This window comes from Sciurus carolinensis, chromosome 19 (assembly GCF_902686445.1).
Source record: "Sciurus carolinensis chromosome 19, mSciCar1.2, whole genome shotgun sequence".
Lineage (NCBI taxonomy): Eukaryota > Metazoa > Chordata > Mammalia > Rodentia > Sciuridae > Sciurus > Sciurus carolinensis.
Window position 1 is genome coordinate 4959214 of NC_062231.1, and position 19049 is coordinate 4978262.

The following is a 19049-nucleotide window of genomic DNA, read 5'->3' on the forward strand; positions in this document are numbered from 1 at the left end:
CTTTTTCTGCATCAATTGAAATAACCATATGATTCTTATCCTTAAGTCTATTGACATCATGGATTTCATTTATTGATTTATGAATGTTAAACCATCCTTCACATTCCAGGGATGAACCCCACTTAATCATGTTGTACAATTTTCTCTAATATATTTTTGGATATGGTTTGCAAATATTTTGTTAAGGATCTTTGCATCTATATTCATTGAGGATATTGGTCTAAAATTTTCTTTCCTTGATGTGTCCTTCCCTGGTTTGTGTATAAGGGTGATATTAGCTTCATATAATAAAATCAGTAGGGTACCCTCCTTTTCTATTTTCTGGAATACATTGAGAAGTATTGGAATGAGTTCTTCTTTGAAGGTCTTGTAGAACTTGGCTGAGAATCTGTCTGGTCCTGGGCTTTTCTTGGATGGTAGAAATTAATGGCTTTTACTATTTCATTGCTTGATATTGATCTTTTTAAATCCTATTGTGTCCTCCTGGTTCAGTTTGGGAGGAGCATATGTCTCTAGAAATTTGTCCATGTCTTTAGTAGTTTCTATTTTGTTGGAATACAGATTTTCAAAGTTGCTTCTCATTATGTTCTGTATCTCAGTGGTGTCTGTTGTGATATTTTCTTTTTCATCATGAATTTTGGTAATTTGAGTTTTCTCTCTCCTTCTCTTTCTTAGTGTGGCTAAGGGTTTGTCTATTTTGTTTTCTTTCTCAAAGAACCAACTTTGTGTTTTGTCAATTTTTTGAATAGTTTCTTTTGTTTCAATTTCATTGATTTCCACTCTGATTTTAATTATTTCCTATCTTCTACTCTTTTCCTGTTATTATGTTCTTCTTTTTCTAGGGCTTTGAGCTGTAATGTTAGGTCATTTAGTTGTTGAATTTTCATTCTATTCTGGAATGCGCTCCATGCAATGAATTTTCCTCTTAGTACGACTTTCAGAGTGTCCCAGAGATTTTGGTATGCTGTATCGACGTTCTCATTGACATCGAAGAATTTTTTTTTATCTCCTTCCTGTTGTTTTTTGCTATCCATGTTTCATTCAATAGCATGTTATTTAGTTTCCAGGTGTTGGAATAATTTCTGCTTTTTATTTTGTCATTGATTTCTACTCTCACTCCATTATGATTGGATCAAACACACAGCAGTATATCTATTTTTTTGCATTTCCTAAGAGCTACTTTGTGGCATAACATATAGTCTATTTTTGAGAAGGTTCCATGTGCTGCTGAGAAGAAAGTGAATCCACTCATTGTTGGATGGAATACTCTATATATTTCTATTACGTCTAGGTTATTGATTGTATTATTGAGTTCTATGGTTTCTTTGGTTGTTTTTTTTTTTTGTCTGGAAGATCTATCTAGTGATGACAGCAGTGTATTAAAGTCACCCAGAATTATTGTGTTGTGGTCTATGTGATTCCTGAAATTGAGAAGGATTTGTTTGATGTACAGGGATGCACCATTGTTTGGGGGCATATTGACTATTGTTATGTCTTCCTGATTTATGGTTCCCTTAAGCAGTATGGAATATCCTTCTTTATCCCTTCTGACTAACTTTGGCTTGAAATCCATTTTATCTGATATAAGGATGGAAAACCCCGCTTTTTTACTGAGTCCATGTGTGTGGTAGGTTTTTTCCCATCCCTTCACCTTTAGTCTGTGGATGTCTTTTTCTATGAGATGAGTCTCTTGCAGGCGGCATAATGTTGGGTCTTTCCTTTTAATTCATTCTGCCAGTCTATGTCTTTTGATTGATGAGTTTAGGCCATTAATGTTCAGGGTTATTATTGAGATATGATTTGTATTCCCAGTCATTTGACTTATTTTTGGTTTTTAAGTTGGCTTGGTTTCTCCTTTGAGTGATTTTTCTCTAAGGTAGTTACTCCCTTTGCTGACCTCCATTGCTGTTTTTCATTTCCTCCTCATGGAATATTTTGTTGAGAACATTCTGTAATGCAGGCTTTCTATTTGTAAATTATTTTAACTTTTTTTTTTATCATGAAAGGATATTATTTTATCTTCAAATCTGAAGGGTAGTTTTGCTGGGTGTAGGATTCTTGGTTGGCAAACATGTTCTTTCAGAGCTTGAAATATGTTGGTTCAGGCCCTTGTAGCTTTTAGAGTCTGGGTTGAGAAGTCGGCTGCTATCCCTATCGGTCTCCCCCTAAATGTAATCTGATGCTTTTCTCTTGTGGTCTTCAAAATACTATCTTTATTTGGAATGTTAGGCATTTTCATTATAATGTGCCTTGGTGTGGATCTGTTGTGATTTTGTGCACTTGGTGTTATGTAAGCCTTTTGTATTGATTTTCCATTCATTCTTCAGGTTTGTGAATATTTCTGATATTATTTCATTCCTTTGGTTTGTATCTCTGTACCTTCCTCAAACCCAATAATTCTTAAATTTGGTCTTTTCATGATGTCCCATAGTTCTTGTAGATTCTGTTCATGATTTCTTACCATCTTCTCTGTTTGGGCAGCTTTATTTTGAAGATTAAATATTTTGTCTTCATTGTCTGAGGTTCTGTCTTCCATGTGGTCTAGTCTTTTGTTGATGCTTTCCATTGAGTTTTTTATTTGGTTTATTGTTTCCTTCAGTTCAAGGATTTCCATTTGGTTTTTTTTTTTTTTTTTTTTTTTTTTTTTGAGAATCTCTATCTCTTTGTTGAAATGATATTTTGCTTCCTGCAAGTGCTCTTTCAGCTTATTGGTTTTATCATTCATTGCCTGCATTTGCTCTTTTATCTCATCCTTTGCTTTGCAAATCATCTTAATCATGTATAATCTGAAGTCCTTTTCTGACATTTCTTCTAACATACTGTCATTGCATTCTATTAATATAGAATCTAGATTTGTTTGGATCATTTTCTTCCCTTGTTTTTTTATGTTGTTCATGTATCTTCCCCTCTAGCAGTACAGAACTGGCGTTTTGCATATTTCCCCCTATAGGCTTATAGTTTCCCTATAGGTTTCCTAAACCCTTTCTTTAAGGGGAGATCAATATTAGCAGTGCCCAATTCAGACACTATGCAATCCTAGACCAAGTAGCCCCAATGGGGACAATAACAAAATTTTCATAGTAAACAGAATGAGTTCAAATATTATCTTTGGTAAAACAAACAGGTTTACAATAAGGTCCACAGTCTGTAATGGAGGACAAAGAGGATGCAGAGGGATGTAGAATGTGACTGTTAATGGGATAAGAAAAGAATATACAGAAGTTCTAGAAAATAGAAAGGGTGAGGGTGTAATCAAAAGAAATTGGATATTAGCACGCAAAAAAGGGAGAAAGAGACTCTGAGGGAACAGGAAAACAAAAGGAAAACAGCAAGAAAAGTAAAGAATTAAAAACTTAAATTTTTTCAATAAGGGTAAAAATGAAAATCTACAGTATAACAGTCATATAGTAATGAAACCTCCCCGTGTTCAGTAGCCTGATGCATGAGAGGTACTTGACAATGAACTTCAAGCCTCCAGCAGGTGTCTCAGAATAGGTTTTGCTCCACCTAAAGGTCAGAGCTACAGCTTCTTGGATTATCCAAGATGGCCGCTCTGGCTTTGAAATGTGTTGGCAAATGTGGAGCTGCAGCTCAGGGGTGGATGTGGTCAGCTGGAGGTCCTGGAGATGGGATGAGGTTGGTCCAGCAGGGGTCCTGGACGTCTGGTGTGTTTGGTGTGGTTGTGGGATCCTGGAGGCTGGTTGTAATCAGTCGGACTGGGGTCCCAGTGATAGGGTGCAGTCAGTTGGTCTGGGGGTCTTGGTGGCAGGGAACTGTCAGTTGATGTGAGGGTTCAAGAGGCTGGGAGTGATCGGTCGGGCTGAGGGATCCTGGAGACAGGGTTCAGTCAGTCCACCCAGGGGTCCTATAGGGCCTGACTGTTTTCTCAAAATGGCAGCAGCTATGTGTAATCAGACATGCAGGTACTGTAACAGTGAACTTCCAGGCTACAGCAGGCAGCTGGTGCTCCACTTGCAGTTGGCAATCAGTTTGCTGACTGTTGTCGGACGATCAGGAGGTGACCTTCGTGCGTTGGGTGATGGATAGGTGTAAGGCAGGCGATGGAGAGTCAAGAGGCAGGCAATTGGTGGAATGTAGACACCTGACAGTGAGCAATCTGCACTCAAAAAAGGCATCGATATGCTGGCAGGTCATCACAGCAGACAAATGGGGTAAACACCAGGGGATCCATAAGCAGCAAAAACTGCCTCACTGAGAAACAGATATCCTCTGCTTGAAAGCGGAGTTACGGAGCGACAAGGAACACAGCCTCCCTCTAGTTTGCCATCTTGGATCTTCCAAAATTAAAAAAAAAAAATGCATTCAGTGTATTTTCCCGCTCTTTTTGCAGTGCTGGGTATTGAATCCAGTGCCTTGTGTTTGTGCTTGCAAGGGAAGCACTCTTCCAACTGGAGCAATATCTCCAGCCCACAGTGTCACTTTTTTTGTTGAGGTAATCAGTAGGCTACTCTGTTTGCTGAAAGCATATTTCTTTGAAGTACATTTGCTTCTCTATTAATTTGTGAAAGAATGTATCCCTTGCAACTTACAATGTTTGGAAATGAATTTGGTGTCAACACTTGCATACGTAGCAGTGGCCCACCTCATGCTTTGAATATAGCCCGTGCCACTTTGCCACTGATGCTTCTTTTAAAAAGGAAATTTTCTTTTCCTTTTCTCCCTCTGTCCCTCCTTAACCTGATGGCAGGGAACATGGTTACCTTTTCCCATTCAGACCCAGTTTTGAGCACAGAACCACCACAGGAACCAAGTAATTCAGACTTCAGGAATGGCACCAGAAGATCTAAAGAAAGGTTGTTTTGCAAATTAACAAGTGAATCAAACTTGCCCTACAAGGTATCTGGCAGGCAGTCTTTAAATAGCTTTTTACAGAAACCCTTGTTCAGCAAGGTGCAGTGTCACATACCTGTAATCACAGATGCTTGGGAAGCTGAAGCAGGAGGGTAATGAGTTCAAAACCAAACTCAGCAAAAGCAAAGTGCTAAGCACTTGAACCCTGTTTCTAAATAAAAATGCAAAATAGGGCTGAGGATGTACCTCAGTGTTTGAGTGACCCTAAGTTCAATGTACAGTATAAAAAAAAAAAAAAAAGAAGAAGAAAAAGAAAAATCAACCTGTTCCCTCTGATGAGCAATATCACATCCTCTGGACCTGGAGTTCCTTGTGCTTCTTCTTTGCTAGCAAAGCAATATTATACCTGCTTTTCATTTTCCTCAAAACCGTGTCCTCAGGGCTGGGCTGTGGTCATAGAAGATTTGCCTGACATTTGTAAGAAACTGAGTTTGATTCTCAGCACCACATAAAAATAAATAAATAAATAAATAAATAAATAAAATCATGAACAACCTTCAATAACATACACCATCTCTGTGGGCATCAGTTTGCAAATAATGTGGACAAAATCTGGAATTGTGAGTGCTGGATCATATGGTAACTTCATTAAGGATAAAAAACAGAGTGCTCCTTTCCCAGAAGACTGTATTTGGCATCCCAGTAACAATCAAGGAGACTTCCTGAGCTTTGCAACCAAGCAGTGTTTGTCACTATGGGGTTTTTTGTGAGTGAGAGTCATTTATGAATGGTTAGTGGAATCTTCTGGTACTTTGAATTTTATTTCCCCAGTGACATATGCTGTGAAGCATCTTTTGAGATACCTACATGCTGTCCATAGAGCTTATTTTGTGAAGGGTCCTCTGAAGTCTCCTTTTCTTTTACACTTGTTATTTTCTGCAATTCCTGTGGTGCAGCATCCTCTCATTTCAACTAGTTGGACATGATGGTTAATTAAGGCACTACTATTGTGCATTTTGATTATTTCATTACTTAGAAGGTATACATGTATAACCTTTCTAAAAGTTACCTGAACCAGTCCTAAATTTTCATTTGTTTCTTTGGTCATAATTTTAAAGGTAAAAGTAGCAGATAGGAGCAATGATATTAGGCAGCAGTAGAATGTGACATTGCAACATTTCTCACAGTGCATCATTTGAAATATTCAGTGACAAAAATACTGACATCTATTTAGAAAAACACCTCTAATTTCTTTTCTTTTTCTGATTAAAGCAATATTATAAATCCATAATTTTCATCGCATGAATTATCAAGACCAGTAATTTTCTACATATTCCTCTAGAATTTGAATTTAACCTTTTGAACTCATGTGAAACACCCCCCAAATAAAAAAGCTGTTGCTAACTAAGGCAGTATACTCTTGAATGACTTAGAAGCCCAGGCTGCTCCTTAACTCAATTCGTTAAAAAAAAAACCTCCTCTTTTGGATAAATTGCAAGGTGGCATATACCTGTAATCCCAGCTACTTGGAACATTGAGGCTGGAGAATTACAAGTTTAAGGACAGTCTTGGATTATTTAGCAAGTGCATAAGCAACTTAACAAGACCCTATCTCAAATTAAAAGATAAACATTACTGGAGGTGTAGTTCAGTGGCTCTATGTTTAATCACTGTTGGATTCAATCCCCCCCTCCAAAAAAAAAGATTTTGGGTTCAATTCACTAAAATACCTTAAAACTGTGAGAAAATTTTACAAATTATAATTTTGCATCTTTAGAATCATGAAATACAAAATTCTTTTTACTTTAGAGAATTTGTTCATAGTTGTTTAAAAGGTACTGGAAAATTTTTAAAGATATATTTTATATAGACGATTTTATGGGGTACCTTTTTCATCCCAACAGTACTGTTTATTTGTTGTTTTTAGATACACAGGACAGTATGGTGTATTTTGACATATGATATATAAATGGGGTGAAACCCATTACAATTTTGTCCCATTCTTCTGTTTGAACTGTTTGATGTTTTCTAAGAGTGCAGGCCAGGTGAGAGGCACTAAGCGCATTCATATTATTGTGAAAAAATTCACACTCCATCTCTAGCACTTTTTCATCTTTACAAACTATCTGCATGCCTAAGAAATAATAACTCCTCACTAACCTCCTTCCTCAATTCCTGGCAATTTTCATTCTCTTTTCTGTGTGTATGAGTTTTGACTCTCAGTTCCATCTTCTACAATAGAGTCTTACAGCATTGGATAATTTCTATCTGACAGGTCACTTGCAATAATGTCATAAAGTTCACAAATTACTCCCTCGGGCATTTTTTTTGGTTCCAGGCTGAATAATATTCCATGGTATGCCTTGGACACATTTTCCTTATACATTCATGTGCTTTTGGACATAGAGTTGTTTCCACCAGAGGTTATCATTAATAATGCTACTATGAGCTCTGGTGTATATATGATAACTGAGTCTCTACATTCAATTCTCTATAGCAGATCAGTAAAAGGACAACTTATGGATCGGGTGGTAATTTAGGGCTAAAACTATTGACATCTTTAGTTGGGAAAAATGCAGCACATTGAAGCACTTATTAAAACATATTATACACTCTCAATGTTTTTATAATGGTTAATCTAGGCCACGAATTTGCCACCTGCCTCATAAGAATCACTTCCTGATACAAAGCAGGTATGTTCGACCCTTGTGTTATCTCAAAAAGTTAATGTTTGACATTTCTATGACATATTTGTTATTCACATTTTTCAAAGAAACAGATTTAATAAAACATTCATATCACTACATTCATTTAATCCAAACTACATATATTGTATGCACTGATTTATTGTTTAGAAGTCAGTGTATTGTCACATTAGGAGAACATATTTATCATCAGTAGTTAAATTTGTACTATCTTCACTAACAAAAATTTTGAGAAGTTAATAATGCATTTTTCAGTACAGATTAGCAACAAAGGACTTGTTGTGGCATAGTCATTGGACACCATCATCTGAATGTAAAGATCAATAGGGTCATCTTTCCACATAGTTTGTAAGGAGGAGAAGATGCTGTCCAAACAGTACATGAACACGAAAAAACTTGTGGGCAGCAGGATGGTCCAGGCGACCCTCTCTACAGGGGATGCTTTTGGAGACAGGCCAGTGCTGGAAATGTTTCTTATGCCTCCACAAGTGAGCCACCATGTACCCACTAGAGAGGGCCATGAGTACTATAAGAAAGACATCCCATATTACACCCAATATGGAAAATAAATGCCTGAGGAAGTAAGTAATATGTACAATTCTACAGGATTTGTTGTAAATACAAGGCCATGTGAGGTCACATTGGGGATGGCAGTAGAAGACAATGACAAGTGAGCACACAGGGACATGTAGAAAACCCACAGAGAAACAAGTGAACACAGGATCTTATATGGGGATTTATGTTTGAACTTTGGCAAGCAGGAGCTTCTGGGGCTGAGGATGTCTGGAGGACACTCAGCAGGCAGGTGGCACAAAAGGAGAAGCTCCTAAAAACTCTGTTGAAGTAGATTATTGATTTGCGGTTAATGTCATCCCAAAAATCCTGAGACACAAAAGCATTTGTAGCTATGTACCCCAAAACTTTCATCATCCCTAGGTGGACTAGGGCAAGGAGACCAATGATGAGGTCAATGGGTTTGAGTCTGTGCTGGAGAAGGAATGTGAATATGTGGAAGAGAAGGATGGTGTTGGCCAAAATCCCGATGCCAACTTCAGAGAAAAATGCATTTCTTGTGGTAATATAATCATATAGTTTTTTGGTCTTTTTCATCTCTTGGTTAAGGAATCACATAGTATATATCTTAGGAGAAAATTAATAAGGAGCCTTTATTTCAAATAGTATTCTCTTCATGAATCTCAACCTCTACTGTGACCATCAGAAAAATGTGTGGATTCACCCCAACACACACTTTACTACTTCAGCACTCACATCTCCCTTACATCCTCCAGGTGCCATTTTTCTACTATGGCCCAATACTGTCTGGATTATGTAATGATTGTGGAACTCCCACTGAACATCAACTTTCCTATTCATTCAGAACCAGTATATATTATTGAAAAGTGGTTCTTGATTATAATTTCAACTTGAGGTTATTTGGAGTAGAGACTTTCTTGGTTCTAATCTTTTTTCTTCTTAAATATGTTTAATGTACATATTAAAAACTCTACAGTTCTTGGTTTTTTCAAATGAAAGAATTGCATCATACTAGAGAATTCAAGCTCTCTCAAGATATAAATCTCAACTCTGTGCCTCCTGATTGTCATATGAGTTATTTCCCTCTGCCACATTCTTCCACCATGATGTTCTCTCTCATCTGGAACCCTGAGGAATGGAGTCAGCCTATTATGGACTGAGACCACTGAAAACCACTAGGGATCAAACCCAGGAGCACTCTACCATTGAACTATGTCCCCAGTTCTTATTATTTATTCATTCATTTTGAAGTAAGAGTCTCATCAAGTTGCTGAGACTGATCTTGAATTTGTCATTCTCCTGCTTCAGCCTGAATCAAGAAATTGAGCATTTGCCTGCCTCTCACCTGTCCATCGCCTGCCGTACACCTATCCATCACCCAACACACGAGGGTCACCTCCTGATCGTACGGCAACAGTCAGCAAACTGATAACCAACCACCAGAGGAGCACCAGCTGCTTGCTGACACCTGGAAGTTCACCGTTACAGTAACTGCAGGTTTGATTACACGTGGCTGCCATATTTTGAGACAACAGCCAGGCCCCGTAGGACCCCAGGCTGGACTGACTGAGCCCCGTCTTCAAGATCCCTCAGTCCAACCAATGACTCCCTGCTTCTGGAACACTCTCATCGACTGACTGCTGACTGCCCTCAGGACCCCCAGACCAACTGACTCTACCCTATCACTGGAACCCCAGAACAACTGATTGCACTGACCTCCAGGATCCCACAACAACACCAAACACACCAGACCTCCAGGACCCCTGCCGGACCAACTGCATCCAACCTCCAGGACCTCCAGCTGACCATGTCCACTCCTGAGCTGCAGTTCCCCATTTACCAACATGTTTCAAGCCAGAGCAGCCATCTTGAATAATCATGAAAGCTATAGCTCCAATCATTAGGTGGGGCAAATCCCATCCTGCAACGCCTGTTGGAGGCTTGAAGCTCATTGTCATGTACCTGTCATGCATCAGGCTTCTGAACACAGGGAGGTTTCATTACTATATGACTTTTATATGGTAGATTTTCTTTTTTCTCCTTTTAAAAATTTTAACTTTTTATTTCTTTACTTTTTCTTGCTCATTTTTCCTTTTGTTTACCTGTTCCCTCAGAGTCTTTTTCTCCCTTTTTTGCATGCTAACATCCAATTTCTTTTGATTACACTCTCACACTTTCTATTTTCTAAAACTTCTGTATATTCTTAACTTATCCCATTAACAGCCACATTCTACATCCCTCTGTATCTTCTTTGTCCTCCATTACAAACTGTGGACCTTATTGTAAACCTGTTTGTTTTACCAAAGATAATATTTGAACTCATTCTGTTTACTATGAAAATTTTGTTATTGTCCCCATTGGGGCTATTGGTCTAGGATTGCATGATTGCATAGTGTCTGAATTGGGCACTGCTAATATTGATCTCCCCTTAAAGAAAGGGTTTAGGAAACCTATAGGGAAACTATAAGCCTATAGGGGAAATATGCAATACCCCAGTTCTGTACTGCTAGAGGGGAAGATACATGAACAACATAAAAAAACAAGAGAAGAAAATGATCCAAACAAATCTAGATTCTATATTAATAGAATGCAATGACAGTATGTTAGAAGAAATGTCAGAAAAGAACTTCAGATTATACATGATTAAGATGATTTGCAAAGCAAAGGATGAGATAAAAGAGCAAATGCAGGCAATGAATGATAAAACCAATAAGCTGAAAGAGCACTTGCAGGAAGCAAAATATCATTTCAACAAAGAGATAGAGATTCTCAAAAAAAAAAAAAAAAAAAAAAAAAAAAAACCAAATGGAAATCCTTGAACTGAAGGAAACAATAAACCAAATAAAAAACTCAATGGAAAGCATCAACAAAAGACTAGACCACATGGAAGACAGAACCTCAGACAATGAAGACAAAATATTTAATCTTCAAAATAAAGCTGCCCAAACAGAGAAGATGGTAAGAAATCATGAACAGAATCTACAAGAACTATGGGACATCATGAAAAGACCAAATTTAAGAATTATTGGGTTTGAGGAAGGTACAGAGATACAAACCAAAGGAATGAAATAATATCAGAAATATTCACAAACCTGAAGAATGAATGGAAAATCAATACAAAAGGCTTACATAACACCAAGTGCACAAAATCACAACAGATCCACACCAAGGCACATTATAATGAAAATGCCTAACATTCCAAATAAAGATAGTATTTTGAAGACCACAAGAGAAAAGCATCAGATTACATTTAGGGGGAGACCGATAGGGATAGCAGCCAACTTCTCAACCCAGACTCTAAAAGCTACAAGGGCCTGAACCAACATATTTCAAGCTCTGAAAGAACATGTTTGCCAACCAAGAATCCTACACCCAGCAAAACTACCCTTCAGATTTGAAGATAAAATAATATCCTTTCATGATAAAAAAAAGTTAAAATAATTTACAAATAGAAAGCCTGCATTACAGAATGTTCTCAACAAAATATTCCATGAGGAGGAAATGAAAAACAGCAATGGAGGTCAGCAAAGGGAGTAACTACCTTAGAGAAAAATCACTCAAAGGAGAAACCAAGCCAACTTAAAAACCAAAAATAAGTCAAATGACTGGGAATACAAATCATATCTCAATAATAACCCTGAACATTAATGGCCTAAACTCATCAATCAAAAGACATAGACTGGCAGAATGAATTAAAAGGAAAGACCCAACATTATGCCGCCTGCAAGAGACTCATCTCATAGAAAAAGACATCCACAGACTAAAGGTGAAGGGATGGGAAAAAACCTACCACACACATGGACTCAGTAAAAAAGCAGGGTTTTCCATCCTTATATCAGATAAAATGGACTTCAAGCCAAAGTTAGTCAGAAGGGATAAAGAAGGATATTTCATACTGCTTAAGGGAACCATAAATCAGGAAGACATAACAATAGTCAATATGCCCCCAAACAATGGTGCATCCCTGTACATCAAACAAATCCTTCTCAATTTCAGGAATCACATAGACCACAACACAATAATTCTGGGTGACTTTAATACACTGCTGTCACCACTAGATAGATCTTCCAAACAAAATTCAAAGAAAAGAAACCATAGAAATCAATAACACAATCAATAACCTACATGTAATAGACATATATAGAATATTCCCTCCATCAATGAGCGGATTCATTTTCTTCTCAGCAGCACATGGAACCTTCTTGAAAATAGACCATATGTTATGCCAAAAAGCAGCCCTTAGGAAATTTAAAAAAATAGAGATACTGTGTGTTCTATCAGTTCATAATGGAGTGAGAGTAGAAATCAATGACAAAATAAAAAACAGAAATTATTCCAACACCTGGAGTCTAAATTATATGCTATTGAATGGAACATGCATAATGAAAAACATCAGGGAGGAGATAAAAAAATTCTTCGATGTCAATGAGGACATTGATACAACATATCAAAATCTCTGGGACACTATGAAAGCAGTACTAAGAGGAAAATTCAGTGCATGGAGGGCATTCCATAAAAGAATGAAAAGTCAACAACTAAATGACCTAACAATACAGCTCAAAGCCCTAGAAAAAGAAGAACAGAATAACAGCAAAAGTAGTAGAAGACAGGAAATAAATAAAATCAGAGTGGAAATCAATGAAATTTAAACAAAAAAAATTCAAAAATTGATGAAACAAAAAGTTGGTTCTTTGAGAAAGTAAACAAAGTAGACAAACCCTTAGCCACACTAACAAAGAGAAGGAGAGAGAAGACTCTAATTACTAAAATACATGATGAAAAAGGAAATATCACAACAGACACCACTGAGATACAAAACATAATGAGAAGCTACTTTAAAAATCTGTATTACAACAAAATAGAAACTACCGAAGACATGGACAAATTTCTAAAGACATATGCTCCTCCCAAACTGAACCAGGGGGACATACACAATTTAAACAGATCAATTTCAAGCAATGAAGTAGAAAAAAACATTAAAAATCTACCATCCAAGAAAAGCCCAGGACCAGATGGATTCTCAACTGAGTTCTACAAGACTTTCAAAGAAGAACTCATTCCAATACTTCTCAAAGTATTCCAGGAAATAGAAAATGAGGGTACCCTACCAAACTCATCTATGAAGGTAATATCACCCTCATACACAAACCAGGAAAAGACACATAAAGGAAAGAAAATTTTAGACCAATATACTTGAGGAATATAGATGCAAAGACCCTTAATAAAATATTGACAAACCGTATCCAAAAACATATTAAGAAAATTGTGCACCATGGTCAAGTGGGGTTCATCCCTGAAATGTAAGGATGGTTCAACATTCATAAATCAGTAAACATAATCCATCAGTGAATAGACTTAAGAATAAGAATCATATGGTTATTTCAATTGATGCAGAAAAAGTGTTTGACAAAATACAACACCCATTCATGCTCAAAACACTAGAAAAAATAGGGATAGCAGGAACATACCTGAACATTGTAAAGATTATTTATGCTAAGCCCATGGCCAACATCATTCTTAATGGAGAAAAAATGAAACTATTCCCTTTAAAAATCAGAACAAGACACGGATGTCCTCTGTCACCAGTTCTATTCAACATTGTCCTTGAAACTCTAGTCAGAGCAATTAGGCAGACCAAAGAAATTAAAGGGATACGAATAGGAAAAGAGGAACTTAAGCTGTCACTATTTGCAGATGACATGATTCTATATTTAGAGGATCCAAAAACCTCCTCCAGAAAACTTCTAGACCTCATCAATGAATTCAGGAAAATAGCAGGCTATAAAATCAACATGCATAAATCTAAAGCATTTTTATATGCAAGTGACAAAACAGCTGAAAGGGAAATGAGGAAAACAACACAATTTGCAATAGCCTCAAAAAAAAAAAAAAACTTGGGAATCAATCTAACCAAAGAGGTAAAAGATCTCTACAATGAAAATTAGAAAACATTGAAGAAAGAAATTAAGGAAGACCTTAGAAGATGGAAAGATCTCCCATGTTCTTGGATAGGCAGAATTAATATTTTCAAAATGGCCATACTACCAAAAGTGCTATATAAATTCAATGCAATTCCAATTAAAATCCCAATGATGTAACTTACAGAAATAGAGCAAGCAATCATTAAATTCATCTGGAAGAATAAGAAACCCAGAATAGTTAAAGCAATTCTTAGCAGGAAGGATGAAACAGGGGGTATCGCAATACCAGAACTTCAACTATACTACAAAGTAATAGTAACAAAAACAGCATGATATTGGCACCAAAATACACAGGTACATCAATGGTACAGAAAAGAGGGCATGGACACAAACCCAAATAAATACAATTTTCTCATACTAGACAAAGGTGCCAAAAATATGTAATAGAGAAAAGATAGCCTCTTCAACATGTGGTGCTGGGAAAACTGGAAATCCATATGCAACATAATGAAACTAAACCCCTATCTCTCATCTTGCACAAAAATCAACTCACAAAGGATCAAGGACCTTGAAATCAGACCAGAAACCCTGCATCTTATAGAAGAAAATGTAGGTACAAATCTTCACCTTCTTGGCTTAGGATCAGACTTCCTTAACAGGACTCCCATAGCACAAGAAATAAAAGAAAGAATCAACACCTGGGATAGATTCAAACTAAATAGCTTTCTCTCAGCAAAGGAAACTATTAGCAATGTGAAGAGAGAGCCTACAGCGTGGGAGAATATCTTTGCCACTCACACTTCAGACAGAGCACTAATTTCCAGAATATATAAAGAACTCAAAAAACCAAGAATACAAATAACCCAATCAACAAATGGGATAAGGATATGAACAGACACTTCACAGAAGAAGATCTACAAGCAATCAACAAACATATGAAAAAATGTTCACCATCTCTAGTAATAAGAGAAATGCAAATCAAAACTGCACTAAGATTCCATCTCACCCCAATTAGAATGGCAATTATCAAGAAAACAAGCAACAATAGGTGTTGGAGGGGATGTGGGGAAAAAGGTACACTCATACATTGCTGGTGGGACTGCAAATTCGTGCAGCCACTCTGGAAAGCAGTGTGGAGATTCCTTAGAAAACTTGGAAAGGACCTACCATTTGACCCAGCTATCCCACTCCTTGGCCTATACCCAAAGGACTTAAAATCAACATACTACAGTGATACAGCCACATCAATTTTCATAGCTGCTGAATTCACAATAGCCAGACTGTGGAACCAACCCAGATGCCCTTCAATTGATGAATGGAAAAATAAACTGTGGCATATGTATACATTGGAATATTACTCAGCTATAAAATTAATAAAATTATGGCATTTGCAGACAAATGAATGAAATTGGAGAATATCATGCTATGTGAGATAAGTCAATCTCACCAATCCAAAAGATAAATGATCTCACTGATAAGCGGATTATGACACAAAATGGGGGGTGGGAGGGTGGCAAGAATGGAGGAAGGAGGGACTGTATACAGGGAAAAGAGATATCAGAGGGGTGGGGGGAAGCTAAAAAATAACGGAATGATCAAACTTCTTTACTCTATTTAACTATATGAATATGCAGATGGTATGCTGTTACTCCATGTACAAAGAGAAACAACATGTATCCCATTTGTTTACAATAAACATAAATTTAAAGAAAAGAGAAATAAATCTCAGTGGAGTAGTTTTATTCATGGGTATATTATTTTGGTGCTATCTGTATTCTGGTTTAATACCAGTCCCTGTATCTTTAATAAGTCAACTGAGTCAGTGTTGAGAATTACACACTCTATGACACATTGCTTGAATTTGCATCTGTGATCTTCCTTTGAGTTCAAGTGTGACCTTAAGCATATTATGATGCTAACACTGATTGTCCCATATGTAGAATATGGGCAATGATTTTTTTCTGAATTCTAAACATATTTTATGTGCAAGCAGATAAAGCACTAAATATCAAAGTGTTTATGACATATGATAACCTCTAAGTATATTGGCCATTATTATTATTATTCAGTTCCTCATACATTTGACTTGGAGAACATAATTAGGTTCTTTTATTGATGACAACCTCTGTTACTGCCTCAAGAAATTTTCATAATTTTGGAACATTTTATCACTCTGTAGAAAAACCATGAGTGGTATTTTAGGACTGTCTTTGAATCACCAGTGTAGCTCTCCATGTTATATACATGTTATTGTCATCACCAGAATAACTGTCCTAAGTGAGTCAATTCCAGTTATCAATATTAGAAGGGACATATTCTAATGTTTTCTACTCAGTAATGTAGAATTAGGGTAGTAATTGAAGTCAAAATAAATTCTGAGTCATTCAGTTGTAAGATTTTTATTAAAATGAAGAATTTGTCCCATGTTTGAAAGATGGTCTTTCAAAAGAATCCCAATTATCATCTCCATGAGGTAAGCAGTTTTTCAGTTCAGAGTTGAAGCATAAACTTGACACAGAAAATTTGGCATTGATCTATCAATGGAATTTTTCCTATTTAAGGCATGTTTTTGCTTTAATCCAAGTGTCTTAACTAGTAATTATATATTTTCAATCATTTCCAGCCATATGATAAAAAATAACAGTCACCAGAAAATCATGCCTGTGAGACTAAGTCATTTCATCACTCTTTAGAACATGTAGATGTATAAGTGAAGTTGTTAAGAGAAACCAAAAAAGTGAAATATCCATAAACATGGTATACCATTTAAAAATCTGATATGATGTAGATTCTTGGCTAAAACTTTGAAGTGTTGATGTTTGTTTAATTTTTCATTGGAGTCTATTATTTGTACTTGGATTTGGGAGTCAGTGTTGTAATTCAACATGAGTATATAATGTGTTGTGATCAAGTCAGGGCAATTTCAATCTTGCTAATTGTTAAAATTTTTTGTGTTAAAAAGTAGGAAACTCTTCTCTGACTATTTAAATTATATAATAATTATTAAAGCCTAATCACCCTATTGTGCTATACAACCTGAGTTAATTTCCCCTCTTACCTGTTTGTGGCTCAGCTTACCCACAATCTATCTAATTACTTTTCTTATTAAAGTTCTAGAAAGCTCTTTTCTTGGCTTTGTGCAATCATCTTTTTCAGTTTCAGTGCCACCCTGTGGTATTTGTGGAAAATGAAAACACTCTATCACCACTCGGAAATGACAGTCTTTACATCAAAATGATTAGGTAAAGTGACTTTTTTTCCATTCTTTTATTCAGTGTTGAGTCTTTCTGCCATGATAAATCCCAGAAAAGGATTAGAGAGATGAATCAAATATTCACATGTGTTCAAACTTTTATGAATCATATTTGATCACTAGGACTTAGATCTCTTATTTTATGACATTGGTGTACATATAAATGCCATATGCACATTCTTACAAATGTTTTTCACAGAAGTCAAATATTTATGGGCATTTTTGTAGTATAAGGTTAAATGGATTAATATTAGCATGTGATAAAGGACTTGTAAAATCTGGTTTAGGCCAGGCACATGAGATAGGGACAGGAGGATTGCAAGTTCAAAGCCAGCCTCAGGAACTTAGCAAGGGTCTATGCAACATACTAAGACACTGTCTCAAAATAAAAACTCTAATAACAAAATAAAAATACTTGGGCATTACTTATGTAATTTAAATATATATAATTTATATAATTTATATAATTTATTACTTATATAAATTACTTATATAATTTAAATAATCAGAGAAGAGTTTCCTACTTTTTAACACAAAAAATTTTAACAATTAGCAGACATGTGACTCTGGGCTAACCCTGACCTTGGGTTTAATCCCTGGTACAAAAACACCTAAAAAACAAAAGTCGGGTTTTCAAATGTTCTCTCTCAACAACAAAAAATTGTATTATGAAACAAAACAAAAAAATTTGCATTCTATCATCATTTCTGTGACATACAAGATCTGGTCTAACTCATTTTCAACATTTCAGACTTATAAATACAAAGCATTATAACACTAATTGAATAAAATACCTTATTCACCTATGCCTCAAGGTCATTGGATGACATTAAGTTCAGTGTGACCAAGGAATCTGCCATCCTGCAAACAGGAATAATGAAAAGCAGGAGCCCGAAGTACCATTCATTTGCACTAATATTCAGGAATTCATGGATGTGGTTGTTCATTGCCTTAAAACCAGTAGAATTTTTTCTGAAAATTAATTCTCATTTGAGTAACAGAAAAAAAAAACTTAAGACTCTTTCCTGACATAAGCATGAAAGAAAAAGACACAATCTGATGTAATCCTAAGCACAATTATTCTTTCTGTATGTAGTGCCAGGAGAAATCCCAGAAAAATACTTTTCTACTTGCCCTGCTAGCTCCAGTTTTGAACCACAATTATATCAGTAAATGTTGCACACTGAGCCTGTATAATAAAAATTATGTAAATATATTATAGTGATATTGAAATAAAGTTCTATAGTAATGTCCATGATGATGTACCATTGTCATTAGAAAGCTCATGGGGACTGGAAACCAATAAAAAATATGAGCTAAAAGAAATCCCATGGCAGGGCTGGGGTTATAGCTCAGTTGGTAGAGTGCTTGCCTTATAAGCACAAGTCCCTGGGTTCAATCCCCAGTACCGCAAAAAAAAAAAAAAAAAAAAAAAGAAATCCCGTGGCATGTCTCTTCCCAGGTGTGATCTGTCACACTCAAAGCTGGCACATTACAGTCCAAGAGATCAGGGGATAGAACACAAACTCTCTGCCATCAGTCAGGTTATCTGAGAAACACTCCTCAAATAAGAGTCTTAGGAGTGATGCTGCCAACTTGGTACCTGGGTGTCCTCTTGTACCCAGGCACCAATATGGTACTTTATGCACTGGAGGAATCAAGCTACCCCCAGATTCAACATTCTGCATGTAGGGATGTATAAATCATGGTGAATCTAACATGAATTTCTGAAATAGGTTACATTTGAAGAATCCACATCTGGTAAGAGGAAGGAAAGAAAAGTGAGTAGATGAGTAAAACAGATCACACATGAAAAAATGAAAA

At 36.3% G+C, this 19049-nt stretch overlaps 1 non-coding gene across 1 annotated transcript; it reads left to right on the plus strand.

Moving 5' to 3' along the window:
- Nucleotides 1-18565: 18565 nt before the first annotated feature.
- Trnai-uau (transfer RNA isoleucine (anticodon UAU)) lies at nt 18566-18639 on the plus strand. Its single transcript has one exon. It is a non-coding gene; the product is annotated as a tRNA-Ile (tRNA).
- Nucleotides 18640-19049: the final 410 nt, after the last annotated feature.